The sequence below is a fragment of the Apis florea genome, unplaced genomic scaffold (assembly GCF_048593485.1).
Source record: "Apis florea isolate Af1SG1 unplaced genomic scaffold, ASM4859348v1 contig_3081_pilon, whole genome shotgun sequence".
Lineage (NCBI taxonomy): Eukaryota > Metazoa > Arthropoda > Insecta > Hymenoptera > Apidae > Apis > Apis florea.
In genome coordinates this window covers 1,407,821-1,424,241 of record NW_028256703.1, presented here as the reverse complement: position 1 = coordinate 1,424,241, position 16,421 = coordinate 1,407,821, and the positions used below count along the sequence as shown (strand labels likewise).

At 36.4% G+C, this 16,421-nt stretch overlaps 1 protein-coding gene across 5 annotated transcripts in view; it reads left to right on the top strand.

Moving 5' to 3' along the window:
* Nucleotides 1-16,421, top strand: part of LOC100865280 (uncharacterized) — a 320,953-nt gene that overhangs the window by 19,717 nt on the left and 284,815 nt on the right. For 2 of the 5 annotated variants that reach the window (XM_086908757.1, XM_086908753.1), the window contains exons 1-2: nt 1,680-2,575; nt 8,166-8,324. The exons of 1 other annotated variant lie outside the window; for it this stretch is intronic. The gene's annotated coding sequence lies outside the window, so the exon portion shown is untranslated. Of the gene's footprint in view, nt 1-1,663; nt 2,576-8,165; nt 8,325-16,421 lie in introns of those variants that run through there. 2 more of the 5 variants (XM_086908752.1, XM_086908758.1) reach the window with 2 other exon arrangements.

Sequence of the window (16,421 nt, the reverse complement as noted above, 5' to 3'; positions counted from 1 at the left end):
TCAGAGATATTCTTCGCTTTATCATACAAAATAAATTCTAAAATTCTAATCGTTAAAAGATTTACGCATCCAAAGGATTTTATCATCACGGTGAAACATCGTTCGAAGCCAAGCTTCTTCTACAAATTTACAAAAACGTCGGGCAGAAATGAAACATCTGAAAGATTCCACACCTGAGCCCCTCTCATCCCGGGAACGTAACGTTAAAGTAGCAATCGACGGGTAAGTCGAGCATAAAAAAAAAAAAAGGAACTTTTCTTGCGCGCCTCTGTTATGCACTACGCTATACCAGGAGATTCACAACTGTTGCATTCGTCTTTGTTCATTTTTCTACCTCTTCTTCTTGTCCCTCCTTTGCATTTTTCATCCTCCGCGAAAAATACTACGAAGAAGAGGGCGTGTGTCGAGTTGGAACTCGAGAAAGATAAAAGATAAAGGAGATAAAGAAAGATTCATAATTCGTATTTATTCATTTTTTTGGTTCTTTCTTCCTTTTTTTTTTCTTCCCCATTCCTCTTCATTTTCTACGATGAAATATCAAGAGAGGAGGGATATCGGAGTCGAAAAGAGAAAATTCAAAAAATTATATTGTATTCATCTTTGTTCATCTATCTACGAGCAGGAGAACAGGAGAACATCAAACGAGAAACGAAAAGAAAAAAAATATAAAGAGAGGGGATATAAAGAAAGATTGATAACATATCGTATTCGTCTTCGTTTCGTATCCGTCGCTCTCCACTCTAAAAGATATCACAAAGATGGGTAATCTTGTTCATTTTCTGGAAACACGCTACGAACGCGCCGATATGGAACGAAAAAATAAGAAAAAAATATAAAAAAGAAAGACTTTCATAACTGTTGTATCCCTATTTCGTTCGTTTCTCTATTTCCATTTTTTCTTCTTCTTCTTTTTTTTTACGAAAGAATATATCAAAGCTGGAACGAAAAAAGAATTTCTCTCTCTTTCATTTCCTCTTCACAATTGTTGCATCCCTCTTCTTCTTTTTTCCTCTTCTTCTTCTTCTTCTTCTTCTTCTTCTTCTTCTTCTTTTCTACGAAAAAATATATCTGGAACGAAAAAAGAATTTCTTTCTTCTTCGCCTCCTCTTCAACTGTTACATCCCTATTCCGTTTATTTTTCTACTCTCGTTCCTTCTTCTTCTTCTTATTTTTCTTTTCTACGAAAGAATAAACCTGGAACGAAAAAAGAATTTCTCTCTTCTTCGTCTCTTTTTTCTTCACCCCCTTCGTTACGCGTGTCGATCCAGGAAACGAAAAAAAGAGAGAGAGAGAGAGAGAGAAAGAAAGATTCGCGACAACTGTTGCTCTCCCTCCCTCATTCCTCCCCCCTTCTCTCCTCCTCCTCATCCTTCACCCTTCGAAACGAAAGACACTCGTGCACGCGTCGAAGCGGAACGGAAGAAAGGCAGCGGATCAAAAAGCTAACGGAAGAAAGGTGTGAAGAAACCACGGGGAGAGGAAAAGATGGGGGAGGACGCGGGGGGTGGAAAGAATCGGAAGAAAAGAAGAGGCCGAGGAGCGAACGGGACGAGACGAGACGAAAGGAAACGAAGGCGCACGGAACGAGCGCCCTCGACGAGCGGCGTCGGGACGTGGAGCGTCGCGGCGCCGCGTGAAAACCGAGAGGCGACGGCGTTCGAGTCAGTCTGCGTCCGCCAGTCGTCGCGACGTCCTCGCTTCGTGGTGACTTTCGCGCCGATTCGTATTTTCGTGAGCATCGCCAATGCTCGGATCCACGAACGTTCTTCAATTCTAATTCGCGCAGTTGTAATCTTTCGCGGGCTTTGAAACCCTTCGAGGGAAGGCTCGAACACCGTTTCGAATTTTCTATTATAACGTTCGAATTACTTCGTCTCTCTCGGGGAGAAGAGAGAGAAAAAGCTACGCAACGCCACGCATTTGTGCAAAACCAGAGGGTCGGATTTTTCGCCGAGTTTTTCCAGACGCTCGAGAGTTTATTTCGCGAGAAATTTCGATCGAACGAGAGTGAGATCAAGAGGCGCGTTGTGCGATCGGTAGACACACACACACACAGAGGAGGAGGAGTGTTTTCACAGGAGAGGGAGGAGGATCGTTCCTCTCGAGGAAGCGCATTGAATAGTAACGTCGCGAGACGACGACGACGACGTGTCGACGAGGATACGCTTCCGTGCGTCTTGCTTCCTTTGTGCTTGGTATTTCTCCCTTTTCCACGCCGTTTCACCCTCTCCCCTTCTTTTTTCTCTCGCATCGTGTGTGTTTCGCTCAACCGACTTGCCACCGCATCGAAAGATCAACCGGAGAGGGAAGGAATCGAGCAGAAAGAACACGGAAATTTGCTGCTCGTCCACTCTTTTTCCTCCCCCTATTTCTTTCCCTTCTCTCTTTTTCTCTCTCTCTTTCTCTTTCTGTCTCTCTCTCTCTCTCTCTCTCTCTCTCTCTTTCTTTCTTTCTCTATTTTTTTTCTTCGACTTGCCCTCTTCTCCTCGAGTCGACAAAGAGAGTTTCTTGTGCGCGCCGGTGGATGGATCGTCGCCTTTGATATCCCTCGATATCTGTCGGCTATTGTCGTTCGGTAAGTAACTTGAAAAGTAGATACTGTAACGTATAGATAACGTGTCTTGTTCGTATTGTATTTGGTAAGATTCATCCGATTTTTAATATTCGAATTTTTCCGCAACAAGTTGTTTTGATACGAAGTTGGTACGAGTACGAGATATCGTTGTCTAGATTTATATATTCTCTTGCCGAACGCAATACTTTTACGAACGCAATACCACGTTTTACGTATCGTAGTTAGTTGCGTTAAGAAATTTAATATTAATATCTCAATTCGCCTTCTCGCAATTTTTACATCTTTCTTTCAACGAAAGAAAGAAAAAATTGATCATCCTCTTCGATAAATACATTTCATCGATAAAGTATCATCAACTGTGTGTCTGCACGACTCTCTTTTCCCCTCCCTTCCGCCGAAAAATATTTACGCGTTTAAACCTATTTTCAGAAATACATCAAATCCCCATTTATATTTCATTTGTGTAGCGGAGCGTGTCGAGTGACTCACAATTAAAATAACACCACTGAAGATCTTGATCTCTAAAATCTTGGGGAGGAATGTTCCTTGAAAGAAAGAGAGGGGAGGAGAGAGACAGAGTGATAGAGAGAGAGAGAGAGAGAGGAGAATCCGATTGTTAATCCGCGGGATTGTTACGCAGTGAGTGTACAACAACGTGGCACGGATTAATTTTCACGCACAGGGGCGCGGATTCCGAACAATTGTAATTAAATTCTTTGGACGCTAATCACCGCGAGCACTTGTGTGTCTCGTGCAAATGATATTTAAATTAGTACGCCCGCCTGTATATTAATCGTGCCAAACAGGGCGGATTTTCGTGACGATTGTGCGACTTCCGGAAACCGTTGTTAACTGATCCTGCAACGGTAATAAATATTTTCCCGTAATTTACATTACCCGCCCACCCTCTTGAATATGTTTCATACGGGAGCGTGGGCTGCCACGTTGGCCCCGATACTTAACACAGTTCTCGTGTAACGAAATAAAGGGTTCATAAAAATGCAACCGCGACCCATTGTTCGCCTTTGTTAACAGCACGTTGTTCAGGAGGAGGGGGGAGGGGGAGGGAGTAGTAATAAATTTCGTCGAAATTTTCACACGCAACACACGCGTGGAATAAACTGGAGGAATATACCAGCCGGTTGAAGAAGTATTACCTTGTATTTATGCAGATTGAAATGACAAGTTGTGTCGATTGTTCGATACGAATAATAATTTTCTTATTTTTCTTTTTTTTTTCTTATTATTATAATTTTGGAATATCGTTTTACGAGACGATTGGATGATTTTGTGCAAGGAATGAGAAGAAAAAAGGAAATGGTAAAACGAATGAGTAAATTCGTGGGTTGGTTTCACACATATTCAAGCAGATTTTTCGTGAAATACGTAAATTTACTTGTAAGATAGGTTGCTGTACTCACGCTATCCAATGTACGCACCATTGTTGACCTGCGGTTTTTCGTCGTGGATGAAAATGTTTAAAAATTCGGTATCGTGACCAAGGATAATGCTACTCTCCCCTCTCTCTCTCTCTCCCCTCCCCCCATACGTAAACGCGAATAACTGTGAAATGAAGGATATCGATGCAATTTTATCCGCGATGCGATACGTAATATATAATTCTGGATAACATCGTGCGTGTTAATAATGGATAAATGGGAAATGTATTGATCGAGCATATATATATATATATATATATATATTTTTTATATAAATATCCCCGTTATGAAATCGTCTGCCGGGTTTGTCGGGATAAAAAAGTTAATGGTAAAGAAGAAAAAAAAAAAAGAAAGAAAGAAAGAAAAGATAGTAATTTCGATGTAGATAGTTTTAATCGTTTCGTCCGTTTGAGAGGGATGAATTTATTGGAAAGATAGAGGAAGATTGTTATTATTATTATTTTTTTTAATTCCCAGTCGAATTTATTGAAAGTATATGTGTGGAAATATCGTGGATGGTATTGGAAAATATGTTGACGTGCCCGAGAAAAGGAATTTATCCATATGTGGTCAACGTATGCGGAAAAATATTTTTCATATTTAAGTAAAAATTAAATTTACGTCCCTATCGAATTAATTTATTTACGAATTTTTCCAAACTTGTCTGTAGAATTTTTTTTTAATGTTTCCTCATTAATAAATCCCCATGGTAATGGGGAACGATATTAATTCCTCCGATTGAGAATAGTCTGGATCCATTCGTGTCCAGACGAATATATCTCTACTTTTCTAGAATTTCGAAAAATTTGAAAAAATTCTTGAGACACTTGCCCAAGTTTCTTCTTCATTGTGCAAAGTTTTGTCAACAAAATCGTGCATTCAGATTATTAACAGAGGATTCGTATTAACCCTTCATTGATGGTTTAATTCATTTACGATTATTTTTCTTACTTTTCTAACTATTAGAAAAATATAAAAAAACGTTCTGAGAACACTTATCACAGTTTTTTTCCTCATTGTGCGATCATCCATTCGAAAATCTTCATTCATTCGATTCATTTTATCGATAAAATTGTACACACGAATTAACAGAGAGTCGTATTGATCCTCCATGGATGGTTTAACTCATTCGATGATTACCTTTCTAGATATTCGAAAAAATAAAAAATTCTGAGATACTTATCATACTTTCTTCCTCGTTATCATTCATTGTAAAGTTTCCTCAACAAAATTGCTGACAGACTCTCCCATTACCTAATGTTTGTTTCCCGTTTGAAAATTAATTTCACCCCTCCATTCTCAAATTTTAATAAATCCCCCTCGACAAGTGCGGTTTTTAAGGTTTTACAAACGCAGGCAAACTTTCATGGCCGTCCGGATTTCGAATTCCTCGGCCAACGGGTAGTAGACTCGAAACAGACAGGTAAAGTTTCTAAATGATATCCATCTCGTAAGTTCATAACGAAGGGTCGACTCCTCCTCCATTCTCGATCATAACTTACGAGTTATCGCGAAAAAAAAGAAAATAGAATTTTGTAAAAGAGTAGAAAGAATCGGTAGTCGGGTGGATCACAACCTTTCCTCAGAAGGGCGTCGTTTTTCCTTTCTTTTTCTTTCTTTCTTCCTTTCCCCCTTTTCTTCCTTTTTCCCTTTCTTGTCTCCTCCCTTATCTCCTACATCTTCTTATCAATTTTTTATGAGACGCTTGATTCTAATTGCCAGAGGTAATTCCGTGACTAAGTTACTTATTGGAGTAATAAGGGGCCCCATGAATTATTAATGATATCGACAACGTCTTAATCGTTTATAAATTCGCGGAATTAACGTTGGATCGTTGGGGCAAGGAGGAGAAAAGGAGGAGGAGGAGGGAACGAAACGGACGAACCTTGTAATGTGGCAAAGGAAAATGTTTTACGAGAGTAGAAGAGAAAAAGAAATTAAAGTTGTTCGTTCGTTTTATAAATATGGAAGAAGATTGAAAAGATCGGGGCAATTAATTAGGAAGACAGGTCAGGAGGTTTAATTTGTCGAGCAAATTTTATTTTATGTTATTTTATTTGTTTGTTGAGCGAGGTAAATAGATAGTTTTTAACCACGGAAATTTGAATTTATTTATTTGTATAAATAGTGGAAGCGTTAGATTAGAAGCGTTAACGTGGCTGAAGGGAACGAATTTTACAGGAAGGAATTTTAATTGTAAGAAATAGAATAAAAAAAAAAAAAAATGGAATTTCTTCGTTTATCCGATTTATAATCAATTAATTAGGAGAATTCTGATATGGTATAAGAAAAAATTTAAGAAGAATTAAACATCTGTTCGTTTGCAAGTATCGCGGAGAAATTGGTGAGGAATTTCGATAAAAAAATTTCGCAAGTTATTATGTTAAATGAGATAACTTTTAATGGAACGGGATATTGGAAAAGGAGGGGGAAAAAATCGAAACCTAAATATAACAATTCGTTTGTTATGGGCATCGCATATGGATTATCGTTATATCTTAAATTGGCTCGATAATGGAATGAAAACATCGGTATCGATAACCATACGCGAATATATTAAGTTGAATGGTGCTCGAAATTTATGCATCCATTGTGGAAACACATTAGATTAATCACTTATTAATCTATAACAAATATTCCGCATATACATCCCCAAGATGAGATATACGAGAGGGATTCGCCGCGTGAAACGCAGTATTGTTGCACAAACAACCGACAGAGCGAATCGGTTTTCAACACGTACAATATGAATTACCTTAATAAATAGCTTATCTCGTTAATTGACACGTATATCATTAAAGGACGATTGATCAAGATGTAACCGATTCTAATTGTCGAACGAATTGTCGAAAATGTTTGTGGTTTGCGTTCGAACGAACACAAAAATCTAAACTTACGCGAAAAATTTAAATCTTAACGCGGATGCGATGATTTAAATAATAATTGGAATGTTAATTTTCGTTTGTAATAAAATTTACCGTGTCACGATATTTTATTCACGTTTCATTTGTAGGTTCGTTAAATAAAAAATACGAATTTGCACAAGTTATCTTGGTAATAACTCGTTTTTTTATTAAGTCACATCGTTTGCGAGATTTTTTTAAATTATTCTTCAGTTTCACGTGTTGTTTCATATTTTTCTTTTTTACCGCACATTTGAATCTCGCTCTCGTTATTATCTGGCGCGTGCATTGCTCAAGAATTTCTAGAAATTCTCTGGAGAATTCGTGATTTTAAAAATATAAAAATTCCATACTATAGAGAGGTGACTTTAAATCCGTGCTATTTTTTTCCTTTTTTTTTTTTTTTTTTGCATAAAGCTTATACTTGCAATTTATAATTATTAAAATACAGTAATTCGCGTTTTCGATAATATTATATACTATCTCCGAATTTGTCGCAATTTTTGTATCAACGAAAAGAGAAATATTTTGTCTCTTATCATGCGTCTTTTATTTATACATAAAATCCATAATTGAAATTGAAATTGAATTAACTGAGCAATACTTGGCTCAATTAATCCTTATAAAAAAAAGAAATCACTCGTATAACAAATTTATATACATTTATATATTTAAAGTTTCTGGAAACGTGTTAGGCGTTAAAATTTCTCAATAAATTTAAACACAATTATACGCGACGAACGTCGATTCATCAGAATCATATTTATCGCGGAGGTAAAAATTTAAAAAAAGAAAACCATACGCAAGAATTTTCCAGCCGAATTTTTAAGCCGAAAAAAACGAGATGAAACAATACGATTTCGAAACTAACGAATCCAGACACGCAACGAGTCACTCAAATAATTAATTCGAAAGAATCACATTCACGCGTCTCGAGGAAAAAATTTAAAAACCGTATTACGCGATCATATTTTCCAACGAATCGAAGAAAAATAAAAAATTCCACGAACGAAACATAGAAGCAAACCCGTATATCCAACGGCACAACGCAACGCAAGCATACAGGCAAACATATTTGTATATAATTCCAAGAATCGTCGTTTATCACCCGAGGCAAAATTCCAAAATATACACACACGCGCTCGTATACAACACGAAATCTCGTGGCTAATCGTAAACGCGCGAGTGTTCGTATAGAGCACGGTGCGTTCCAGGAATTCGATTGTAAACAATAACGTTCGATTCTAGGTGCGCCGTGGAGATGAGTCGTGGCGCGTAGTTGGCCGCGCGAGGATCGACGTTTCGTGCGAGTGGAAAAGTGAGGCGGAAAACCGGGGTTGGGGTTGTGAAAAGTGCAAGCTGGCAGGCCTACGGCTCCGCTTCCGTTATCCCGCTCCCGTGGAAAACGTAAGTTGATAAAATGGCTCGTGTTACGTTGGCACGTTGAACGAAGGGAATGTTAACACCTTTTCGATGTTCGGCGTGGTATGCGCGGCCTTTTGTGGCCGCGCGGTTCGACTTTGCCGACCGAGCTTGCGATTGGAATTATTGTCGAAAAGGGTTGACACGCCTTTGAAGCGTTTATCGCGCGTTCGAAGGAGGCGCTTGTGATCGTTGTCTTGCGTGCGTGTGCATGTGTGTGTGCGTGTGTAGGTATGGTTTGTCGAATAAATAGTTGGTAAATTGTGTAAATGTTGCGCTCGTTAGTTGAAGGCAAGCAGGAGGGTTTGCGTTGGAAGAAATGAAGTGACGTACGAGATTATTTGAGATCGAGAGTAATTAATTATTGGATTTTTAATGCAGAGTTGGAAAGATAATCCGGAGATAATAATTATATTAGTTTGAGGAGAATTTTAAGTAGAGCGTCAATAGTAATTGACGATTAAATAATTATTCTCGATGCGTTCTCGAGAGAATTCTATTCTTAAATAGAAAGTAGTGTGAAAGTAGGGTACAGGTTTTTAAAATAAAACGTTCAAAAATACATGTAAAAGTAAAATATATTCGTAATTGTCGAGAATCGAGATCGATAGTTTTAGTTTCTTTCGATCGTACGATTAAAAAAAGTATAATGGGAGATCAAGAATAATTCTTTCGACAATGGTGTTAATTGTTCCTTTTTTTTTTTTTTTTTATCGAATTCGGTTTTCGAAATTTTTTGAAACGGCGCTCGAAAGTCTATTTTAACACGGCGGATGGAAGTTTGGATGGGACGATTACACCGGTTGTCGGGTAAAAATTCCTTTTATGAATTAGATTTATAGGGAACGGATGAACAATTGCATTGGTCGAATCATTTATGAATGGGGAGCAAGTATTAGTATTTCAAAGTTGACGCTACCATCGAATGAAAACAATCGATGCGGTAAATTCTATACACAAAGCGTATTTACGCAGTAACGAGAAGTGCCTCCCCCGTTTTCGTCTCGATTGTTCGAGATATTGCGTTCAAAACATCGATAACTATTGTTAAACTCGATGCAACTATATTTTCTCAGAAGATATGCATCTAGTGCCAAGCTACGCGAGGGGCTATTTATAATTTTACTTTAAATTTTAGGGAAATTTTAAGTTAATCTCGAGAGATCGAGATCTCGATTAAATCGACGAATTATTTTGAAATTTATAATACATTTATACCGGCATTTTTCCGGCTCTTAGTTTTTAATTAAAATATAGACGAAGATTGAGGGGAGGGAATTAATTAAAATATAAATGAAAATGAAGGCATTCCTGTATTCCTGTATTTATTTTCAAACGAAATATTTTTCGAAAAATTGATAAAAGAAAATATTTTCTCCGTGTTTGGAGTTTATTTATTTATTTTTTTTTTTTTTAAAATCTTTTTCGCGCGCCTTTCTAGACATTTTTTTATTATCGCGGAAAAATTTCAAAATTAATTAAAAAACCTTTGTCGCGACGTCGAATTATTTAGGAAACAATCGTCCAAGTATTTCTCATAATTTTTCAATCGATATCTCGCGCGAATATTTTTCTACCGGATTACAAATTTTTCGTCGAGTATCTCTTTCGTCTATTTTTAAAAAAAGACGATCGATAATAATATATTCCTTTCGTACTTTCCACCACGAGAGAGAAAAATTATATCCAGCTATGTTTGGAAATATCTACGATAATCTTAATATTAATAATTAGGAGAAGATGATTAACGATTCACACCGGAGAATATCGCGTACAGTTTACGTACCGTAGCATGATTGGTAAGCGATTTATGAAAGATCAGTTACAGGACAGTCACGTCCATTTACTAATTACACACTATTGCTCGGTAGTGTAGCGAGTTTATGAGGTTCATTAGCCATATGCGTTTAGAAACATTAGCTGTATCGGTTTTGTCATTAGGGCAACTTCTATTTTACGTTATAAGCTTAAAGGAAATACTTTGATTCCGCTCCTTCTATATAATTATTGCGTTATCGTGAATTATTAGCGTTAAAATATATTTTCGATGGAAGAAGATCGAAACGGTTCGATTTGGAACGATTTAATTCCGTTTATTTTTTATCTGGTGTAATTAAAATAGTTTCAGGATTTATCGTCGAAGAATAAAGGGTAGTAGTTAATTCGTTTATTTTTATTATTTTTAATACCTCGATCGATCACATTTTATTATTGTTATATCGTGATATTTTTTTTAATTATCTCAAGTATTAATAATGATATACATATATAACAATTATCGTCACTTGGTATTAGTTTGATTATTTTATTCGCCGTTTTAGAAAACGATAGTATTAATCAAACTGAAATTAATTAACGAAACCTTTGCCATTATCGTGGACTTATTGATTTTATTTTTCATCCTCGTATCAAACACATTGACGACCAATTTATTACAGGAGAAACATTAATTATCAAGGTAGAATAAGCAAGCAAATAAATGTTATTCACGCGCCGCTTCAGTCTATAAACTCGCGATACATAATTTCAGGAACGTCAAAGTTACTGCCGTGCAAAGTAATTTCTTCCCTTTGAAATTGTAGGAGCAATCAAAAATATATCGATCGGTCGGAAACTCTTTAAATTGCGAATAATCTTCATTTATAAAAGAAGATTCAATTGACCAAAGAAAATAAATTGCAATTTTTTAATAGATATTGCGTTATAATTAGTTTACTTTTTTATTTTTCTTGTTTTTTTTTTTTTACATATATATTTTCCTACGCGTTTAGAAAAACATTCAATTGCCCAAAGAAAATAAATTGCAATTTTTTAATAGATATTGCGTTTACGATTAGTTTACTTTTTTATTTTTCTTGTTTTTTTTTTTTTTTTTTTTTTTACGAGTTCAAAACATTGACAAAATTATAGATATTTATTCTTTAATTTTGTTTCACGATTATTAAGAGCAGAAACTTATTTTCATGACTTTATCACTTTACAATCATTTACACGTGAAATGGATATTCGGATACTACAAGCCAGTTGTTCTAACGCAAATGAAAATTAATTTTCCAAAATTTCATTTCAATTCAAGTTCAACTCATTCCTCAATATCTTCTATTGTTTCCCCTTTAATCTCCAACGACCGCGGAGAAAAAAATTATTCAAGATAGTCCCTCGTGAAAAATAACCCCACCTCGATCGCCCTTCGGTTGTAATTCCGTTCACCTCCGCGACTTGCTTGGCTCTCCCCCCCCCCCTCCGCCCCCCTCCCTTGCTTGGCCCTCTCCCTGAAAAAGAAAGAAAGAAAGAAAAAAAAAAAAATCCACCGGTGTTAGTATGGTTTACTTTGAAAAAAGCTTTCGCGAAAAGCTTTGGTGCTTGGATAAACCTGAAAGCAGGACCGGGGGCCTGTAGTCATCTTTCAGGACTAGCTCTCCACCCGGCCAAAATTGCCAAATGGTGTTTCTCGTTTCGACGCCCACGGCTGCAAAAAAGCGATACGTTTGGATCGAAATGATCCATTGTATGCGCTTTGTGTGCTCGCGCCATGCAAATATCCACGTTTCTCCCCTTCCCCTCCCTCCGTACATAATTTCGTTTCGGGGAATAATGATGTGTCGTTGCTGTTGTTTCGCGTGTCGCCGTTTTATCTTTTTTTTTTTTTTTTTTTTTTTTGCAATATCGCTTGGATAAAAAGAAAAGAAAGGAAACGTGGATAACACATTTCTGCATTAAATATTTGTAGAGCGACTTACATGCACGTTCCGGTTAAAATTATAATACGCGCGCGTTTACACACACATATATATATACACGTTCATTCGAACAACTTTTGCTCGGATTTTATTACGAAATTTAGGGGCGGAGATAAAGTCTGATTTTTACGTTGCGTTGAAAGTTCAGATTTTCTCTTTTTTTCCTCTCTTCTCTTTTTCCAAATCTCTTCTAACATTTTTCTTGGGAAAGCGTGTGTGCGCAGTCCGAGTATTTTTTTTCTTTCTTTCTTTCTTTCTCTTTTTCTCATCGGGAGTCTGTTTGGGAAGTTGTACGATACAAGTGAAAATTTTCAACCGAAAGAATGTTGCGTCGTGTTGTTAATTTCGATACTTAGTAGCATTTTTTCTCGTCGTCAGTACACACTAGATGTTTTTTCTCTTTTTTATGAGAGAGTGCTGGCTCGATGTGTCGATGTGTAAAAAGGTGGAAGGAACGGGTCTAAAATTTTTTCCATTCTTTGCATTCTCCCTCCCTCCCTGCTGTCCGATCGATCGAATAATCACAAATATCGAAGGGACAAATTTATACATACATTGATTAACAATTGATTCCTTTTCTAAAAGCACACGTTCATTGCGACGTTTAATTTAATCGTTCAAAAGAAATCACTCGAACGAATTACATTACATTTTTACTTAATTCGACTTCGTTCGTCCGTAAGGGGGTTAATATGAGCCGGATTAAATCGAAACAGGCCATAAATTCGGTGGAAGGAAGGAAATTCGGAGAGAGAACGGAGAGAGAGAGAGATAAACACGAGGAGGAAGAGGGAGGCCGATGAGAAGCACGGGAGAAGCGTACACGCAGAGAAATAAAAATGGTGGAAAATACAGAAAAAAACGGAGAGGGGGGAGGAGGGGGGGGGAAAGGGAGGGAGAAATGGAGGAGATGAGGATAAAGAGAGATTGGGTAAGAGGAGGAGAGAATGATCCCAAAACCCAGTGGAGTTCCATGCCACCGCGAAAAATAGGGCTCCGGAGCCCTCTTACCATTTCCAAGTTACGAGCGACATTACCGACATATCCCGCATAACACAACGGTGAGCAAAAGTCGAGGATAATCGGGGAAAATTCCTGGGGTGAGATAGGTCAATGGAAGGGAGAAGGAAAAAAAGGAAAAAAGAGGAAGAGGGGAAAGAAGGTAGGGAAATTGGAGTTGACCGGCTTACGTTTTTCATCGATGATTGACGAGATCAAAATCCTATTGCCCTGTGAAAGTGTTTCTGAAAGGGATCGTAACTATTGTTTGTTTGATGATGGCGTAGGATTGGTGTTGTCTTCAAATCTGGAGGAAAATGTTCTCGAAGTTTTTTCCCGCGAAGAAATAGCTGCGATGCAATATAGTTTAAACGTTTTATTTTGTTGAGAAATAAATTTAGATAATCTTTGATTATTTATTCTGTAACATGAAAAATTCAGTAGGACGACTAGTAGTGTAAAAGTTCTTATTCGAAGTTTTTCGAATAACATAATCTTCAATTATTTGTTCTATGATACGAATCGATGTATAACATTTCTGATATTTAGAAAAGTTTAATGGAACGATTAAAGGATTTGTAACCGTTTTCCAATTTCTTCTTATCCATTCGCGTTTATCCCGATGCGACATCACGGATGATTAAATCGAAGTATTCTTCTCTCTCTCTCTCTCTCTCTCTTTCTCCTTTTGTTCTTGCAATTTGCCCGCGTGATGGAGACGAATCTTCTACACAGTTTGTCGCGATACATTTAAATATTTTTCATAGGAATTTTTCATACGACAAAGTTACTTTAAAAATTTTACGCGCTAAGAGGATAAAATGTGGAACAGTTCGATACACATGGATACAATGTTTAAATGTAAGCGAGATAAAAGCTTCGCCATATATATGGATAGATTAACGAAACAGAATATCGTAATTCTCCTTCGATCCTTCGTGAAATAACATTTTGCGTGATTTGCGAATTTTCGTTATATATGTATCATATATATAAATTTCGAAAATTTCGAAATATTTCTTTTTTTCTAAGAACGATCCCTCAAATTTTTAATATCACTCCGATTGAAAATTAAATTAATTATTGAATTTCAGTTTGTTCATCTTTTTCGAAAGGATCCACGACTATTTTATTTAAAAAAAAAAAAAAAAAAAAAGGTACAGAACTTCTTTTTCCTCTATTTCCTCCTCCTCTTCAACTTTCTTTTCTCGATTAAACTTAAACTTCGAATTTGAAAATTTAAAAGGGGCGGGAATTAATTATTTTTTTCTAGAGGTTAGATCATCGTTCCTTTTCTCGTTTTAAAAACGTTTTGTTGGATAGGATAGATGGCCCTATCTCGGCCCCGTGGGAGTCATTAATAAACGGGCGCGCTTAACAATTTCGATGATCGGTGCTTGTAATAATCTTGTTCCCGTTTAATGCTGCGTCAAAACGATCATCATAAAGGGATTAAAATTTTACACGCTCATAATTCACATTTCGCCCGGGGAAATTTATCGCCTCACAGTTGAAAATCTTCGATGTCCAATTAAATGAACGATATATGAAACCGTGCTTTTCAGTTAATCCATCACAGTCACCGCGACCAGATAGTTAAAAAATGAATACAATCGTAATACAGATCCAATTAAATTGATGCGTATCGCGTTAACGGAAGAAGAATCGACGCGCGAATAATTTACATCAATCGTGTCTATGAATTTCATTTTTCTTCGTTTCTTCTTTTTTCTTTCTTTCTTTTTTTTTTTTTTTTTCATCGTTAATTATTCCCGCTATTCCATCGATCTTTTATATTTATTAGACGCGTAGAGAGGTTAACTCAAATGTTTCTCTCTAAAAAATTTTTAGAGTCAAATTCGTGGGTAAATTTGTTTTACGGAATATAAAAATTTAGGTTAGAGAAATATCGTGGTTGAAAATGGTTAGTTTTAAAAAATGTAGAATTAAATTTGAAGAATTCGAAGAATTTCGTTTTTAGTCATTTTTTTTTTCTTTTTATATAGAAACGAAACCTCGAATGTAAGCCTGTTGTCCCTCCTCGTTTTTATCTAATTTCTTTTTTTTTCATTTGGTTCATTCAATTAAGAGCGTCATATCTCGAATGTAATTTTTTTAATTCTTTATTTTCCAGCCACAAAATTGTCCTCTTTCTGCTTAATTCATTTGTATATCTTCAATTTTATTCTTTTTTTTCTTTTTTATTTTAAATGCTCCTTTTTTTCTTTTTTTCGAAACAATACAAAAATAATTTTATCATTTCGAGCCACGGAATTTTCCTCTACTCCACACACGTTTCCAGTTTCAATTTTTTCGAAAATCACCAATGTAATTACTTTCGATTTTCACCCCATCATTTCGAAGCAGAAAATTTTCTCCTCTACGTCACTTGATTCATCTATATTTTAAAATCTCGTGGAAAAGTTCTTACGAAAGAGGAATAATTTCTCAACCGTGTAACTTTTACTTTTTGTCTTAAGTGCTGCTTTACCTTCGACATTTTTTTTTTTTTTTTTTGAAACAATACAAAAATAATTTTACCATTTCGAGGCACAAAATTTTCCTTTCCACGCACGTTTCCAATTTCAATTTTTTCCAAAATCACCGATGCAAATTACTTCCGATTTTCGATCCCACTTCGAGGCAGAGAATCATCTTAATTCATCTATATTTTAAAATCTCGTGGAAAAATTCCGGCGAAAGGGGAATAATTTCTCTCAGCTGTGCAACTCGAAAGAAGGAGCAAACATCTAACCAAGGGTCTCCTCCCCCCTTCTAATCTTAACTACCTCGTTCAAATCCCGCCGCCAACCTGCGGTAACATTTATCTCCATTCCTTTTCCTTAACTGTATCATCAGTTATTTAAGCACCGCGTACTCTTCATCAAATCCGTGGCAGAGTGATAGCGGGATTGCGTGGGTGGAAAGCTCGCCGGCGAGCCTGGCCAGGCGTAACGTAGTTGTAGATTCTACTCGATTTTACGCGATGCATTTTAATCACGAGTTTAAACGTTACAGAGATTCTGACATCGGGTATCGTTCCAGCTGGTTTCGTGGAGCCTCAACTAGGAACAATATTATTTATCGGTGGTGATATTTTTTAACGCAATGCTCGTTTTTAAATTCGTTCAATTTTCAAATTATGGATATTTATATGGTATTGCCAAGTACAAAAAAATATTTAGACTTATAGATTTGTTACGTTCGATAGAGTATATAATATTCGTACGTAATTATGGGAGATTAAATCTATTGAAAAAATTATAAGTTTATTATACATTGTTTGTTGGAAGAATACGAAAATTCTTCTATCCATAATATTTTAGTTAATCCAATAATGAAG